We start from the raw sequence: 15,964 nt of genomic DNA on the forward strand, positions 1-15,964 counted from the left end.
CAAAGTTAACGGTTTTCATCTTTACCTCGGGCAGTTTACCTTCCCAGCCGTTTAATGTCGTGGGGACGAAAGAGGAAGCCCCCAGAATTCATCAGGTTGCTGAAATTTAACCCCTCCGTTGCTTAATTGGCCAAAGGACGTTTTCCGTTTTATCTTATAAACCGAAAGTTGGGAAGGGATATTTTGCACAGGAAACTGTGTGTTTTAAGAACCATCCCCGTGTGTCAAAGGGGATGAGGGGGATTGTAAAAGAACGAAGGGGTCGCCTCCGTCATCGGGAGACGTTTTGTCGGGTAGAGGAGACATTGTCCTTGCCCGTGGCGAACAGCAAAGTAAGTGGTTCACGTCGTGGGAGGAGGCTGAAGCCTTCTCCAGAAACTGTAGCTCCAGAGTTCCCAATTTAGCTCTGCGGTGAGCGCCCACCTCCTCCTTATGTAACGCGCGGAGAACACTGGGTGGCCAGGGGTGAAAAAATGTGACGCAAATGTGGGGCCTCTTATCAGAGTCCAGGAAGCATTGAACCTCATTTCGCTCAAGCGACCTCAGGAAATTCAGCTGCCTGAGGCGGGAGTTGGGGGAGGGTGGGAGAGGAAAGATGGACGGGGGAGAGGCAGGGGCATTTAAGGAAGAGCAATAAGAAAAGGAGAGGGCCTAGGAAGAAGTTTAGTCATGGATCTATGACTGGAATAAACTGGAAAAGTGGAGAGCAGGCAGCCTAGATGTAATCTCTGGAGGATAAGCTTTGAAAGAATCAAGAATTGGCTGAGAGCAGCTGGGTGGGATCCAGCGCGTTCACTTAATAAGTTAGAACCCTGGCCCCCAATTTCAACCAGAGGTCCAGAGTGCTCGAGATGCCCACCTACCTGCAGAGCTAAAGAACAAAGCAACGGGCCTGAACGTTGGTTTGATGTGCTAAGCGTAGGGCTCTAAAGAGTTAAGGTTCCAGCTCCTCTGGCCTTAGCTCCTTCCTCTCTGGGAATACTGTGGGTTGGTGTTGACTCTGGCAGCTTTTGGTATCTAGAATTTTCGTGTTTAGTATAAATACTTTTGAGTCACCTACTTAGGTTGAACTGCACATAAGACTATTTGAAATAGCTCACATTGCTTCCTCCTTGTAGCCCTCAGGCACTGAAGCATTCCGTTTCACACTATGGCTCTATTAGTTTACTCTTAATGGCATGTTTCTGAGGTCCCTTTTTGGATGTCTGGCAAAGACCTCTTGTCTTAAGAACAAACCTTGGTACTTCTGTATCGGCCTCTCTAATAGTGCCTAGATTGCACTGCCCACAGATAATGCTTGCTAGTCAGTCCAAGCGTAATTTTACGTCTCTGAATGAAACACTTAGAGGTGGAAGTTCGTGTTGCAGAATGAGACCTCCTCCCACCTTAACCATTTATGGTACAAGCCCCAGCATTAGAGATGTTGGGCACTAATTAAGTTCGTGCACTGGATTTTCTGCCCACTGCAGTAGACACACATGTGCAGCCTCATCTGGACCTGGTGCTGGTCCTTCACAATGGCACACTTCAGCCAAAAGGTGGAACAACTAACACCAGGAGGACAGAAATATATTCCTAAAGGAGGGGGAAAAAAACAGAAAATGTGTACTTAAGGTGCATGCGAGCAGGCCAGCTAGGGTTGTCAAGAATGGGGAAAGGGTGGGGAGATGCTAGAAACACATTTGTTTTTTTACTCAGCCAAATACAGTGGTTACTCTGAGGGTCATTCTTCATCGTGGTACACTTGGTGCTCAAAGCAGAATTGATGTCGGTCCCAAGCCTTTGACCAGCTGCCCCTCAACGTATCTTCGTCCACCAGACTTCACATAGTTCTGCCGGCCTTGATCGTTTCACAGAGCCATTCCTTTGTCCGCCTGGACACGTCTCCTGCTTTAAAGGGTACTTTCATAAAAAAGTTCATCCTGATCTATCCTTTCTAAAGTAGTAGGGAATCACCATAAAGAGTTTTGAACTTCCAGCTGGCAAATTTATACAACTTGGCAACTGTTACTCTTTGCTGAATAGATCATGGGAACAGAACTATCTATCGCAGTCATCAGCCTGTTACTATCAGAACTGGATTTGCGTCAGGACTCTGCCACTTTCTGCCTGCATTGCACATGGACAAGCTTTTTCACTTGTCTGTACCTCCATTTTCTCCCCTGTGGAAGGTGTGCACCAGTGGCCACTTCACAGGGTGGTTGTTAGCAAACAAGACCCAAACTCACTTCCATCAAGTGGATGCTGACGCATAGCAAGCCCCCAAGGGTTTCTGAGACTAACTGTTACAGGAGTAGAGAGCCAAGTCTGCTCCTGAGGAGCTACTGGTTGTTTGGAACCTCCAACCATGCGGATCGCAGCTCAGCGCGTAACCACTGTACCACCAGCGTAAAAGGAGGTAATTATCGTGAAGCACTTTGTACGTTTCCTGACACAGAGTGTGTGCTCAACAAATGGCTGCTACTATTGCTGTGTATTATTTCAGTCCCCTTAGCCTTGGCTGAAAAGCAAAACAAGCACAGGAAACTCACTGCCCGAGTTGGTTCTGACTCAGGTGACCCTATAGGATGGGGCAGAACTGCCCCTCTGGGTTTCCGAGACTGTAACCATATCTTTGTCCCATGGAGCAACTGGTGGTTTCGAACGGCCAGCCATTCAGTTCCCAGCCCAGCACCTAACGCATTAGGGTCCTTATTAGCCACGACCATACATCCTTCTGTTTGTGAATATATATTTGCATGGTCTTCAGCAGTGGTTTTTTATCTGTTCAACCTCAGTTAAGTTCAATAGGCATAGAGTAATTACCCAGGATTCTAAACCAAGTACTGAGTTACAACAAATTTGACAGACACCTTTCCCTTAGAAGATCTTGAAACAAACAAAAAAAAGATCTTGAGATCCAGTAGGGAAGACCTACCTGTAAGCTCATGATTATAAAACAGTCTATAGAGTATTAAAGAGGCAAACAGAAAGGGAGCAAACTTCAGAAGTAGTAAGAAGAAGTGGGTGTTTCATCTGCAAGGTTTAGGAAAGAATTCGTGGAAGAGGTACAAGAACAGTGGGATTGGAAGGACTAAGAAGTTGGCATCTGAATTGTGCTGGAGAGGAATCTTGAAAGTGCCGTGGATGTGATTTACTATGGAAGTGTAGGGTATGTGAATATTCTATCAAGAAAACCAAAGAAAAAAGAAACCAAACGTACCCTATGGTTGCCATGGGTGAAGAAGGAAGAGTTGTTGCTGAAGGGGCATTAACTTTATGTTATAATGGTGGTGGAATAGTTTGGAATAAGATATCAATAATGATTGTGCAACAGGAAGAGTATAATCAATGGCATTGGGTTATGCATGCAAAAGGTGACAATATTGGGGAACGTTCTGTTGTGTATATTTTTGCCACAATTAAAAAATAATTACATGAATAACAATGAGTACAAGGAAGAAGAAAATGTTCTAAAATTGATTGTGGTAGAGATTCTACAACTCTTTGACATCATTGAACTATTGAATTGTGTGCTATGGGGATGAAGTGCACTGTTTAAAACAGAAAGAAAGAAAGCACCCTGGACTGCTGAAAGGACAAACCCATCTGTCTTGGAGGAAGTGCAGCCAGAGTGCTCCTTAGAGGCCAGGATAGCGACTCTTCCTCTTGCCTACCGTGGACATGTCGTCAGGAGACACCAGTCCCTGGAGAAGGCCCTCATGCTGGGTGCAGCGAGGGCAGGGAAAATGAGAAAGGCCCTCCGTGAGCTTGACGGCACGGCGGCTGCCCCGTGGGCTCGGGCACAGGAACAATGGCGAGGACGGTGCAGGAGCAGGCAGCGTTGCGTTCAGTTGTGCACAGGGTCGCTCTGGGTCAGAACCAACCAGCGGCACCTCACAGCAGGAAAGGAGTTGACCACTGGACAGGGAAACGGGTGCTTTCAGGCAAAGGGAGCCATCTGTGCTGAAGTACTACCATTTGGAGCAACATGGTGTATGGTGTGGCCCATTTGACATGGTGGATTTGGGGCAGTGGCCGAAAGAAGAGGTGGAATGGTTTGAGGGAGCAATTTATGAAGAATCTGAGCCTTTCTGGTGTGATGGGGACCTCTGAAGGAATTCAAACAGAGGACTGGTATGCTCACACATGCATTTGAGAGAGATCAGGCAGAATAGCAGGGAGACTGGTAAGACTGCTGCCAGATAGGAGGAGTGGAGCCGTCTTTTATGTATGTGTAAGTATCTTCTCGCTTGCACCTATGTCATAGCTCCTCAGTTATATTTGGAGGATTCCCTAAACACCTATCAACCCTCCCCCCCCCAAAAAAAAAAACCCCACACATATACACTCCACAAACCAGTGGCCATTATGCTGACATTCAACTCTTGGCAACTCTGTGTATCAAGGTAGAACTGATCTCCTGCTAAGTCTTCCCTCTGAGGCACCTCGGGGTGGACTCGAAGCACCCACCTTTCAGTTTGCCATCGAGTATGAAATAATCCTTTGCACTACCCAGGGGTGCTAAGCTCCCTAAAAGCTCCCTGGATTTCACTGGGAACACTCCCTTTGTCAATAGAAAGGTAAAGACCAGTTGCTGCCAAGTCTGTTCCAACCCATGGTGGCGACTACCTGTGTTTCAGAGTAGAACCACTCCTGAGCTTTTGCAGAGTTGTGACCTTAGGCAAGCGGCTCTCGCAAGGCACCAATGTGTGCACTGAAACCACCAACCTTTCCGTGTGTAGGCCAGCCCCTAAGTGTGGTGTTCCTCCCTGGCTACATCTTGAGCCAATGATGTGCCTTGGAAGGAGGAGCTAGGGGCCGTCTGGCTTCATGTGTGTATATATGCGTGTCTCTGGACAACTGACCTGTGAGTTGAGGGAACCGTGCCTTGGCCTTCTTAAGTCCAGTTGCACCCTTGACGTCTGAGGAGACATATTGGCCTCATCTCTAGCCAGTTGTGGGAATCTCAGAAGTGGCTGATGTGACCATAATTCCATAGGAAAATCTTTCCACATGGTGTAGCCACCGATGAGCCCTCCTTTCTGCCGCTTCCTGGAGATGGTCACTTGCTCATTTGGTTCTAATATCACTCTTACCCCCAAACCCCAGCCAGGCCCTGGGGACGTTACTGGACAAATCCCAGCAGGCTCCAGCACAGCTCCCCGCCTCTGCAGCTGGGGTTATAAATAACCACCGAAGCTAAACAGTCACATAACTACATTTTGAAAATTGCTCAGACAATCACTGATCTGATCGTGATTCAATAGCCGTCCTCCCACTCCTGCCCCACTCTCCTCTCCACGCACCCCCTCCCACCCCACTTATCTGATCCCAGCTCCCCAGGGAAGTTATTCCGAGCACAAAGCCATCTTCTGATGAAGACATCCTTTCCTCTGTCTGACAGGCCGGAGCCCTCGGGGCTGTAGTTACAGGGACAGGATGTTGTGACAGCAGAGGCCTCAGGGCAGCATATGTTCCTAGGCGGTAATTGGGTTTGCTTTCACAGCCTGTCCCTCCCTGGGTTCTCCATGCCCAAATTCACTTACCAAGAAGCCCAGGGAATTGCCGTAATGGATGAGCCTTCCGTTTTCGAGTCCAGCAGAGCCAAGTCCCTCCTGCTTCCCCAAGATGGAAAGTATCCAGTGGCCAAGGGTTGGGACTTTGCTAGCCCACAGGTGTCTTCATTTATTCACCCAACAAATGTTTACTGCGCATCTGCTGCGTGCCCGGGATTGCGCTGGGAGCTGAGTGGCGCTGAGCAGCTCTGCACTGTCACACGAGGCCCCTAAGAGCCGGGAGTGGAGGGGACACACGAGGAAGAGTGTGACTCTCCCCTCCCCACTCTCAACCCAATGTAATACCACCAAGTGAACGTTTGAGAGCCTGAAAGCCGTTCTACCCCTGCGAAGCCATCTTCCCTTTTCCTATCTTGCCTTCCACTTTTCTCCCCACGTGCTTACCTTTCATTCCCTGTGTGCTTACGTAGACGCACTCCTTGTTCCCATGCAGTTTCATGGTTTCACGTTCTCGGCGTTTTCCCTGCTTCTCTGTTGTTGGGTGCCAGTGAGTTGGTTCCGGCCCATAGCGACCCTATGCACAACCAACCGAATGAACACTGCCCGGTCCTGTGCCATCCTCACACGACAGTGTCTCCAGGTCACGCAGAAGGTTTTCAATGGCAACTGCCTCTGAAGTGACCGGCCGGTTTCCTCCTCCCAGCATCAGCAACACACAAGCTACCGCCAGATGACAAACGGACAGACGAGCTTCTCTATGGCACTTGTGATCTCTGTGTGACATTGCGTGGCACTACTGTGACGCCCCATGCTCTTTCCCACCTTGTGGGGTGGTTGAGAGTCCTTCATATCAAATGAGGCTGCAGTGAGTGTGTGCATGGCTCAGGGCCTCTCCCCTATTGGATGCTCTTCCTGCTCTCCTTCCACTTAACGTCTTTCCCCCGAATTTGGCACACATACCAAAGGGCTGCAAAAAGTGCATGGAGAAAAATTCCGCTTCTTGCTCATTCCATTTTCCCCATGAGCTTTTTTAAGCTGTTGTCTACTGCGTTGCCCACAGCACGTGAGGGTGCCCGTTTTAAGACCTACTCTCCAGAATTGAGTGGTATTCCTTGGGAAAATCTTTTCTAGTATTCTGTTTTCACCCAAGATCTTTCAGACATCAGCAGTGCTATCCCTTGTTCCACATCTTCTTCTGAATCCCGCTTGAATTTCTAGATCCCTGTCGATATACTGCTGCAACTGTTTTTTAGTTATCAGCAAACTTTTACTTGCATGCGATATTAATGGTATTGTTTGATGCTTTCCACATTCTGTTGGATCACATTTGTAAAGGACACAAATACGAATCTCTTACATTCAGTTGACGAGCTCTCAGTGTTCCAGACGTGTGAGCGCCTCCAGTGGTGGCTCCATTTGTTGTGATGCTTTCAGCGCATCTTGGACGTCTTTCAATACCATCAGGTTCTTTTAGTCTACCTCCTAAACTAGTTGAGTATTGGCCATACGCGTATGTTTCCCATCTTCTTTGATGCGTCCTCCGTCATTCAAGATTGCCCCCGTAGACTCTGTCTCTATTATAACGTGAAGCTGGATTTTTTTTCTTCAGTCCTTTCAGCTTGAGAAATGCCGAGCAGGTCCTCCTTGCCTTTTGGTTTTCCATCTCCGGGTCTTTGTGCGTTCATAATGGTACTTGGTCTTTTCCAGCGCCATTGGACATCGTCTGCGCAGCTCTTTGACTCCATCATTCCCGTCACTTTAGCGATCTCCATTTAAAGGGCATCTTTCAGTCTTTTCTGACATCGGTTTTATACCCCCTCCCCATCCTTTTAATCGTCTTTTGCTTTCTTCATGTGTGATATCTTTGATGTCATACCATAACTTCTCTGGTCATTAGTGTTCAATGTTTCAACTCTTTTCTTGAGATGACTCTAAATTCAGATAGGATGTTTTAGCTCTTGTGGACTTGTTTTAATTTTCTTGTGCTTCAACCTGAATTTTGCACATGAGCAATTGATGGGCTGTCTTGCTGTTGGCCCTGGCTGTGTCTGACAGATGATATTGAGTGTTTCCTTCCTTTCTTAATATATACAAATATAGCTAATTTGGTTCCTGGATACTGCGTCCTATGAGGTACATACGTTATGTTGTGTTTGGTGCTGTCTAGTCAAGCCAGCTCATAGTGACGCTATATACAAAAGAACAAAGCACCGTCCTCACGGTTGTTGCTGTTTGAGCTGCAGCCCCTGTCTCAGTCCCTTTCATCAGGTGTCTTCCTCTTTGCACCGACTCTCATATTTTACCATGCAGCAGTTTTGCTCCAAGGCCCGACTAGTCCCCTCATATCCCTTCTAGGGACCACTCCAACTATACTTCCTCTAAGACAGACTGGTATAGTCACCATGTATGTTGTTGGAAAACAAAGAGATTTACAATGAATAAGTTGTTGTGCTTGCGAAATTCTCTCACACATCTGCAGTGTCAGTTCTGCCACCCAGCCCCGCTTTCCTATTTCACATTCACCTACCGGAAATTATCAGTGCTTCTGGGTTACATGTTACAGCAATTTCAGATGGCAGATGCTGTTTAAAAATTTCAATTTCTTCATATTTGGCCTTTAGTGGTTGTGTAAATTTGAATGATAGTGGTAATAATAGAAGCAGATTATGGTCTGATGTAATACTAAAGAGGAGTCTCTTGGGTTGGAAAGCATTCAAATATGACTCTGCTTCCCTATGGTAAAGGAGGAGGAGGAAGTGAAGGAGGAGGTGCTGCCTCCTCAGAGTTGAGTGGACTTTAATGATGCAAATGGAATGAAGTTTCCATGACCTTCCTTGGTAGATGTGGCACAACTCAAAATGAGAGGAAACAGTTGCAAACATCCATTAATCATCAGTGTCTGGAATGTATGAAGCACGAATATGGGAAAATTGGAAGTCTTAAAAAATGGAATGGAATGCATGAAGATTGATATCCTAGGCATTCTTGAGCTGAAGTTGACGGGCATGGGCCGTTTTGAATCAGGCCGCATCTCATCTACTACTGCTGGAAATGACAAATGCAGAGAGATGTTCAGTGTCAAAAAGAGCATTTCAATATCTGTCCTAAAATACATCGTTAGTGATAATACCCATATGTATTTAATATAGCTATTGCTATGCAACGATACACCAACCCCTGAGGCAAAGGATGAAGAAAGATGATCATTATATTTGTAGACACCGTTATCCTGGTAACCTGGGAGAAAATGTGTCCCAGTGAAAAAGCTTCCCAAACAAACCAACTTTTTTTTAAAATCATTTTTGGGGGGCTCTTACAGCTCTTATAATAACCCATACATCCATTGTGTCTAGCACGTTTGTATATATGTTGCCATCATTCTTTTCAAAACATTTTCAAAAAGCAGAAAAAGCATTTTCTTTCTACTTTGTTGAAAACTGGCCTAGCATTCACCCATCTGTGAAGTCTGGGTCCTCTTCTTTGTTGTGTGTTGCTGTTCCCGGAACAGAGGCTAGGAACGGGCCTCCCTTGGTCAAGTACACATGCTCACGCTATTTCCTACGTGATTCATTGTACCCAATGCATTACCTGGCCAAGGTGAAGGATACACACGACAAACAGGAAAACATTTTCTCTATCTGAAGCACATATCGAATACTCCTTGGAAGCCTGCACGGCCTTGTCTCGTGCTTTGGGCATGTTCTCAGGAGAGAACCGCTCTTGGGAAAACATGCTTGGTGAAGTAGAGGGTCTGTGAATCAGAAGACTCCCTGAGATGGCTGACACGTGACTTCAACAACAAGCTCGAATGTGACCATTGGGAAGAGGACTTAGGGCAGGGCGAGGTTTCATTGTGACCAACGCAGCAGCAGCAGCAGCACATACGTGGACCTCTTAGCACCATGCCATCAGTTCCTAAATGGTTTGGGCCTATAGTCGCTTTCCAGGGGAAAAAAGTTCTCAGCACCACCAATTAGAAACTTGTATCCATGATCCAGGATAAGGTGGTGGCGGTGGTGATGGTGGTCGGTGCCGGTGAATCATTTCCGACTGGTAGCACCCTGTGTACAACAGAACCGAACACTGCCCAGCCCTGCACCCGCCTCACGTGTTTCTATGTTTGAGCCCGTTGGGGCAGCCACTGTGTCCATCCATCTTGTGGAAGGCCTTCCTCTTTTTCATTGTCCCTCAACCCTACCAAGCATGATGCCCTTTTCCAGGGACTGGTCTTTCCTGACAACAGGTGTCTAGTACAGCAGCTGGAGTCTCCCCATCCATGCTTCTCAGGAGCACTCTGCTGTACTTCTTCTGAGGCAGGTTTGCTTGCTCTTTGGGCAGTCCATGGTACTTTCCGCATCCTTCACCAGCGCTGTCACTCAAGTGCATGGATTCTTCTTCAATCTTCCTTAGTCAGTGCCCAACTTTCACGTGCACAGGAGGTGGTTGAAAATACCTTGGCTCTCTGCTTCTGCAGCCTCCTTGGATGGTCGACCCCAGGGCTCCCTTGGGGGGCATTATCACCCATCTTTGGAAACACTGCTCTGATGGAAATTGCTGGCCCCAAGTGAGCCACACAGGATAAGGATGATTTTCTAGCTAGGCTGGACAACAACATGAGGATGAACTGACCTCTGGTGACTTCCTTACCTGCTTTGCCTGCCAGCAGATGTCACTACACCAAACTGTGTTCTCCAAAGACAGGACTGGAAGAAAAGAGGGCTTCAGCAAGGCCTCGTCTGACCCCGGTCTCCCATGGCTCCCATGAATACTTCTGGGAAACAATCAAGCGTAAGTACATGCCGTTACAGAGGTTCTTATCCATGGGACCTTCTCCAGACTGGGTGGGGAGCACATCTGCTATAGGAAGAGCAGCAGGGTGAGCAGGTCATTTGAATGGGGGGGTCATACATGATAGAGTTATCTAGGACCAAGAGCTACTGTCTTGGGACCATTCCAAATGTAATTGTGGAGCTGATACTTCAGGCAAAACACTGACCCCACCCATCCCTTACTCCACCCCACTGTCCACACTGACTGGAGCCATCCCCCCCCCATGGGAGGCTTCTTGTCAGGAGGCTGGGCCTGGTCCATCTGTTTTGAGTCCTCCGTGAGCCAGCCAGACGCAGCCACACCACTCCAGACCACTGGGCAAGTGGCTAGTAGTTGCGACCACCATTGCTGTTGTCCTTCCAACAAGCATGAGTAGTGCTGGTGCCTGAGGAAAAAGAGCCATTGTCAGTTCTTCTGTGAAGACTTCTTCCATGTGCTGCTGTCCTTACCTTGCATGGCATGTCCTCATCTACACGACCCTTTGCCTCATTTCCTGTGCTGCAGCTTCAGCCTTCCCGCAGTTCCCCAGAAGAACACTGGTCCCTTCCACCTCACGCCCTTTGTATGTGCTCTTTACCTAGAATGCGCGTTCCTCCCACTCTTCCTTCCTTCCTCTCACCGATCCTTCAGCTCTCAGCAAAATGTCGTTCCCTCTGGAAGCCTTCACGTAGCGTCTTGGATTAGATCAAGGTCCCCCCCACCCCACCCTCTGCTTTTCTGTAAAGCACTTGTATCAGTGTGTAATTATATGCTTATTTGTGTGGCTATTTGGATTCCCTTTTCACCACTGCATCTCCGCATTTAGCGTAGTACATGTAAGCCCTCAGTAACTACTCAATGTATGAACGAATGAATGGTGAGCAAATACAGGAAGTTAGAAAACATGGTGTTCCTCTTAGACACCATCACGATGCGCCCACCTATGAAATACGGTGCTTAATTCTGGTCACTCGACTGGCAAAGAAGATAGTCCAGTGTCCAGAGAACATCATCTCCGTTGGCCAAAAGAAAAATGGAAGTTACTTACTACAAGGCAAGATTAAAAAGATGATGGAAAAATGGAGGCTGAGGATATGACCCATGCCTATGGGTTGTTGTTGTTTTTGCCTATGGTTTATAGCAAGGATAGAGAAAGCTGCAGTTAGGCTTAGCAAATCCAAAATGTTAGCTCCAAAGAAAATCTTTTCAAAACTAGACCTTGGACTCCCCAGAGAAGGACCCCACCCGTGTGTTGACTTATTTCTATATCTGCAGCATCAAGTATGATGCCCGATACTCAGTGTGGCTGAAGAAATGTGTGTTGAACACTTGTTATTGAAGTTTAAAGGCAGTAGATTGGTCTGGGGTAGGTAGTATGCAATTATTCTTTTGAGAAACCCCAGAGGCCAAAAAAAAAAAAAGTATGAATGGGGTCAAGAAGGGCTCCTTTGCATGTACGGACAATAGCGACACAATGAACTGTTTCAAGGACATTAGGCTATTCAAGGCCCATCCATCCCTGACCTTTTGAGATCATCCTTATGAAGGGAAGTTACCATGAGCTCCCACAAAAGTACATCTTCTTTCCACCAGTAGGAATCAGACTCCCGACTGTATAAAGCATCGATCTCCCCTAGCTCACATTGCTAACCCTTCAGACTTTTGGACATGAGCCCTGTTGGTCCCCGGGGCACATCCCACTCAGTTTCCCACCAGAGAAGGGGAAATCCCAGAAGGTGGTGCCCTTCAATCCAAAGTAAAAAATGGCTGAATCTCTAAGGGCAACCATTGCCTGGCCTTGGTATTCTTGAGTCCACAGCAGGGAGGCTATTAGCCCAGGTTCCAAGAATCCCCACAACCAGCATCCCTGGCATTTAGCCTTCCATCCCCAGCACTTAACCCCCTGGGCCCTTCAGTGGGTGTGGGGGGAGGGCATTTTAAATCGTTTTTTTTTTTCTCTTGGATCCTTGGAGGATTCTGAAGAATTCTTGCATATTAAAAAAAGAAAGAATCCGAACAGCTATCGAGTTATTCAACCTCATTCTATTTTTTGCTCTCTCAGCAGAGTGAAGTTTAAAGAAAAGGTAGGGGTGGGGTGGGGTTTGAAGGTATGTCCACCAGCTTCTTTCTGGCCAGCTCCACTGGTCTTACCATCAAAGGTACCAGAGTCTCCAGCCCCAGAGAGGTTTAAGGGCTGTCTTTGATCCCAAAGCTGGACCCGAAGGTACGAGGCATCCAGAAAACAGATGCCTGGACTCTTGTCACTGATGTGGCAGGGCTTCAGGGAGACTAGTCCTAGGGGCCTACCCCCCTATAGATCACTGAGCATTAAGTGTTGTCTGGAGAACCCTGCGCCCACCATTGCTCTGCGGCTCCCTGCCAGGCAGAAAGCTGCAAACCAAGCCAGAGAGAAGACAGAGTGGGCATCAAGCAGGGCTGCCCATCATTTATCAACCGAACCCAGCAGCCAGGCAGTCTTTCCAGCAGGGCTCTGGCAGGCTGGGCAGGCGAAACCACAAGGGTTTTTCTGGCAATGGGAGCACAGTCCAACAAGAGTTCCCCTGGTTTGACTGCCCACCCCCAGAGGGGGAGCAAGAGAGTGAAGGTATGTCTGTTTCTCTCAATTTTGGTCATTTCAGAATGAGATTGCTTTTTTTTTTGGTCCTGGGTGAATTCTTACCACTTCTGCCTAGTCTCCCCTAGGGCCGCCTCTTGTAGCTTCTCTTTTGAACCCACAAAGCACTTTCTCACAGTACCTGGCACCCCACAGAGGTTTCTTAAAAGAGTCCTGGTTCCTGAGCTCCAGCAGGCTTTCTGAAAGGGCAGTGCCATCCTTTCATTTGTCTAAGGAGCGTTGCCCTCTCTCTCCTCCCCCAAGGGAAGAAACTTAGAGAAAGGGTCTGGATTTGGGCCTAGGCTAGTCCACTGAAGACCAAGACATAATAGCAGTGCTTTCAGGGAGGAGGAGTTGCAAAAAATGTTCAGCTCCTCCCACACCAGGAGGAGTCAGAACCTGCCAGACTCATCTCCATCATTTTGGAGCTCTGCTTTCCAGTAGTGGTAAACACAGCCTGAGTTCTAGAGGCTGGGGGAGGAGCCAGGGTGGAGGAGCCTGGGGTATGGCTGGCTTGCCTTGTAGTCCTAACTCTGACCTTCAATCTCTGGGTCAGGAAGGGGCCTCAACAACAGTGTTCCCCAGACCTGGTCCACTGAACCCCTAGCAGCGGCCTGAACATAAGCTTTGTTTGACCCATCACGTCTATCTAACCTCACCATGCTTCCTAACCTCTGAGAGCGTCAGATTTCCTGCCAGTGAAATGGGGAAAATAACAGCTATTACATAGTCATGAGGATTAAGTGAGGCGTGTGTGCAAGTACCAAACAAATGGACATGTTCTTTTATGCTGTGCAACAGGGACACGTGACCTGTCCCATCCCTGGTATGCTGTTTTCTTCCTGGGAGGACTCTGCTGTCACTGTTTCCACAGGTGGGAGAGCATCTTGGCCACTCTGGAGAATGCAAACCACAGCCGCTCTCCACCACCCTCCCATACCCCCCACTGGTTCAAGGAACCCAGGACTCTGCTTTGAGATGGATTCAGAATGGGGTGCATGGAGAAACTGGCAGGGTTGGTATCTAAACCCTGACGTGGCATTTTGGGCAAACACCCAGGAGACCAGACAATTGGTGCAAGCTTCTTTCTGGATGGGACTTCCCAGGGATGGTGCCAATTTGTGTGATTTTTATCAGGGTAGCAGGGAAGAAGCAAGACCAAGCTGTTTCCTACCCCAGTAGAATACAGGCTATTTTGTAGATTACCTGGCTTTAGCCCAAGTTCTATGGAAGCTGGGATCACAGAGGTCATGGGTGGAATGTGCTGGAACATTCCAGGCCCTTCCGCTATACAGCACAAATCCTTGAGGCATTGAGCCATCAGGAGCTTACAGAAGTGGGTGCAAGGTCCTTACCCCACACCATGCACAGTAGAAGAAACCCCCTGTGCTGAAAGGAACACAGTTCTAAGTGCCATCCCACTGGATGCTTGCATTAGAGAGACTTGGCTGTCAAGGCCCTTCTGTTGAACTGCAGCCATCTTGTGGAGCAGATATGCTGGATATACAGGAAATCCACAGGAAAATCCAGGAATAGACGCCCAACACGCCTGGGCTGAAGAGCTGGATGCAACCAAGCTTCCTTCTTTCCATCCCAAGCAGATTTACAGCAAAGCCAATGAAACTGGAATCGGAGCTGTAGCTCCTCAACTTGAATAGGCCCCTTCTGAGGACTTGTTCCTAATTCTGTATTCTATCATTTTCCCAAAGATAGACAATATTCAAATGCAACTTTAAAAAACTGCAAAAAAACTAAAAAGAACCTGCCCCCTCCACCCCGCCCCACCCCGCCCCCGAGACAGAATTGATGTGACTGATTTGGGGGTTGTGCCTAGGGTTTCATTATGGGTTTTTTGGTTTTGTTTTTGAGAGTTCACCCTTTACTAAAAGACCGGTAGTTGGGTAACAAGAGCTCTTGTCTGGTGTTTGACCGTGTGGAGCTCCTGGTCCAGGTCTTTGTTGCTGGCACAAGACCAGGAGCAGGCAGCCCCAGGCCGGCCATGCAGGCCCGTGCGCTCGCTCTGCACGGTGGACCTCTGCTGTCAGAGGAAGAGCCTCCACGGGCGTCCCGAGCTCTCACTCGGTGGTTTTCTTTCTTGTTCAGGGGTGAGTCGCTAAAGGAGATAAACTGGAGCGACCCCTCACTTGGCCATACTGCTCCACCCCGAGTTTATAACTTTAAACCCCAACCTGATTGACACATCAGGCCTCGCAAAACCTGGCTCTCAGTCGGCTGGGCATTTACCCTCAACTGCCCCAGTGGTCAGGAATATTAGTTGGAGAAACAGGCAAATACTTTAGATAAGCAACATCAACTCAGCATTGCTGAAACGCAGTGGCTTGAACTAACTGCTGGCGAGAACCACAGAAATGAGTGGGTCCCTTTGCTGACAGGCTTGGAAAGGAAGGACAGGCATCCAACAGAGGAGGAGCGATTGCAAAGCTGCCTAGAAACGAGTGCCACATCAAGGGGTACAAGCGTGACACCTCAATTCTGAGGGAGTAATTCGTGCCTGACAAGATCAGCTGAGGAATGTGGGGAGGAAACGAGGTCTGATTGGAAGTTGGGGCACATGATGGAGCAGCCAGAGCTTCGGGATGAGAGGAAGCTGATGCACAAATAAAGGAATAGAAGGGGAGTCTGTGGTGTCTTAGAGTGATTTTACTATTGACAACAGATTGGCTCTGAAAATAAGTTACCCAGGGTCTAAAAAAAAAAAAAATCGCTCATCCCCCTCTTAGTTTTAAAACCGCGGAATTAGGTTTTCATTATGCTTGATGTTTCACTGGGGGCCTGGTGTGAAGGGGAGGGAGGAAACACGAGGAATGGAAATCAGAGAATGCTGAGGGCTTTCTGCTGCTCTGCCCCATTGGCCACTGTCTTTTCTGAGCAGATTTGAGAAAAGGCCGTGGAAACAGCAGTGGGAAGAGAGAACCCTAAAGTGTGGACCAACCAGAGGCCTGTGGGAATGTATGTCATGTCACCTCTCGGGGCCTGGGAAAGTCAGCTGTGGGGCATGCAAACTGTTCCCACAGAAGCCCTG

This window comes from Echinops telfairi, unplaced genomic scaffold, assembly GCF_000313985.2.
Source record: "Echinops telfairi isolate 266 unplaced genomic scaffold, ASM31398v2 ScPeMD7_7458;HRSCAF=8496, whole genome shotgun sequence".
NCBI lineage: Eukaryota > Metazoa > Chordata > Mammalia > Afrosoricida > Tenrecidae > Echinops > Echinops telfairi.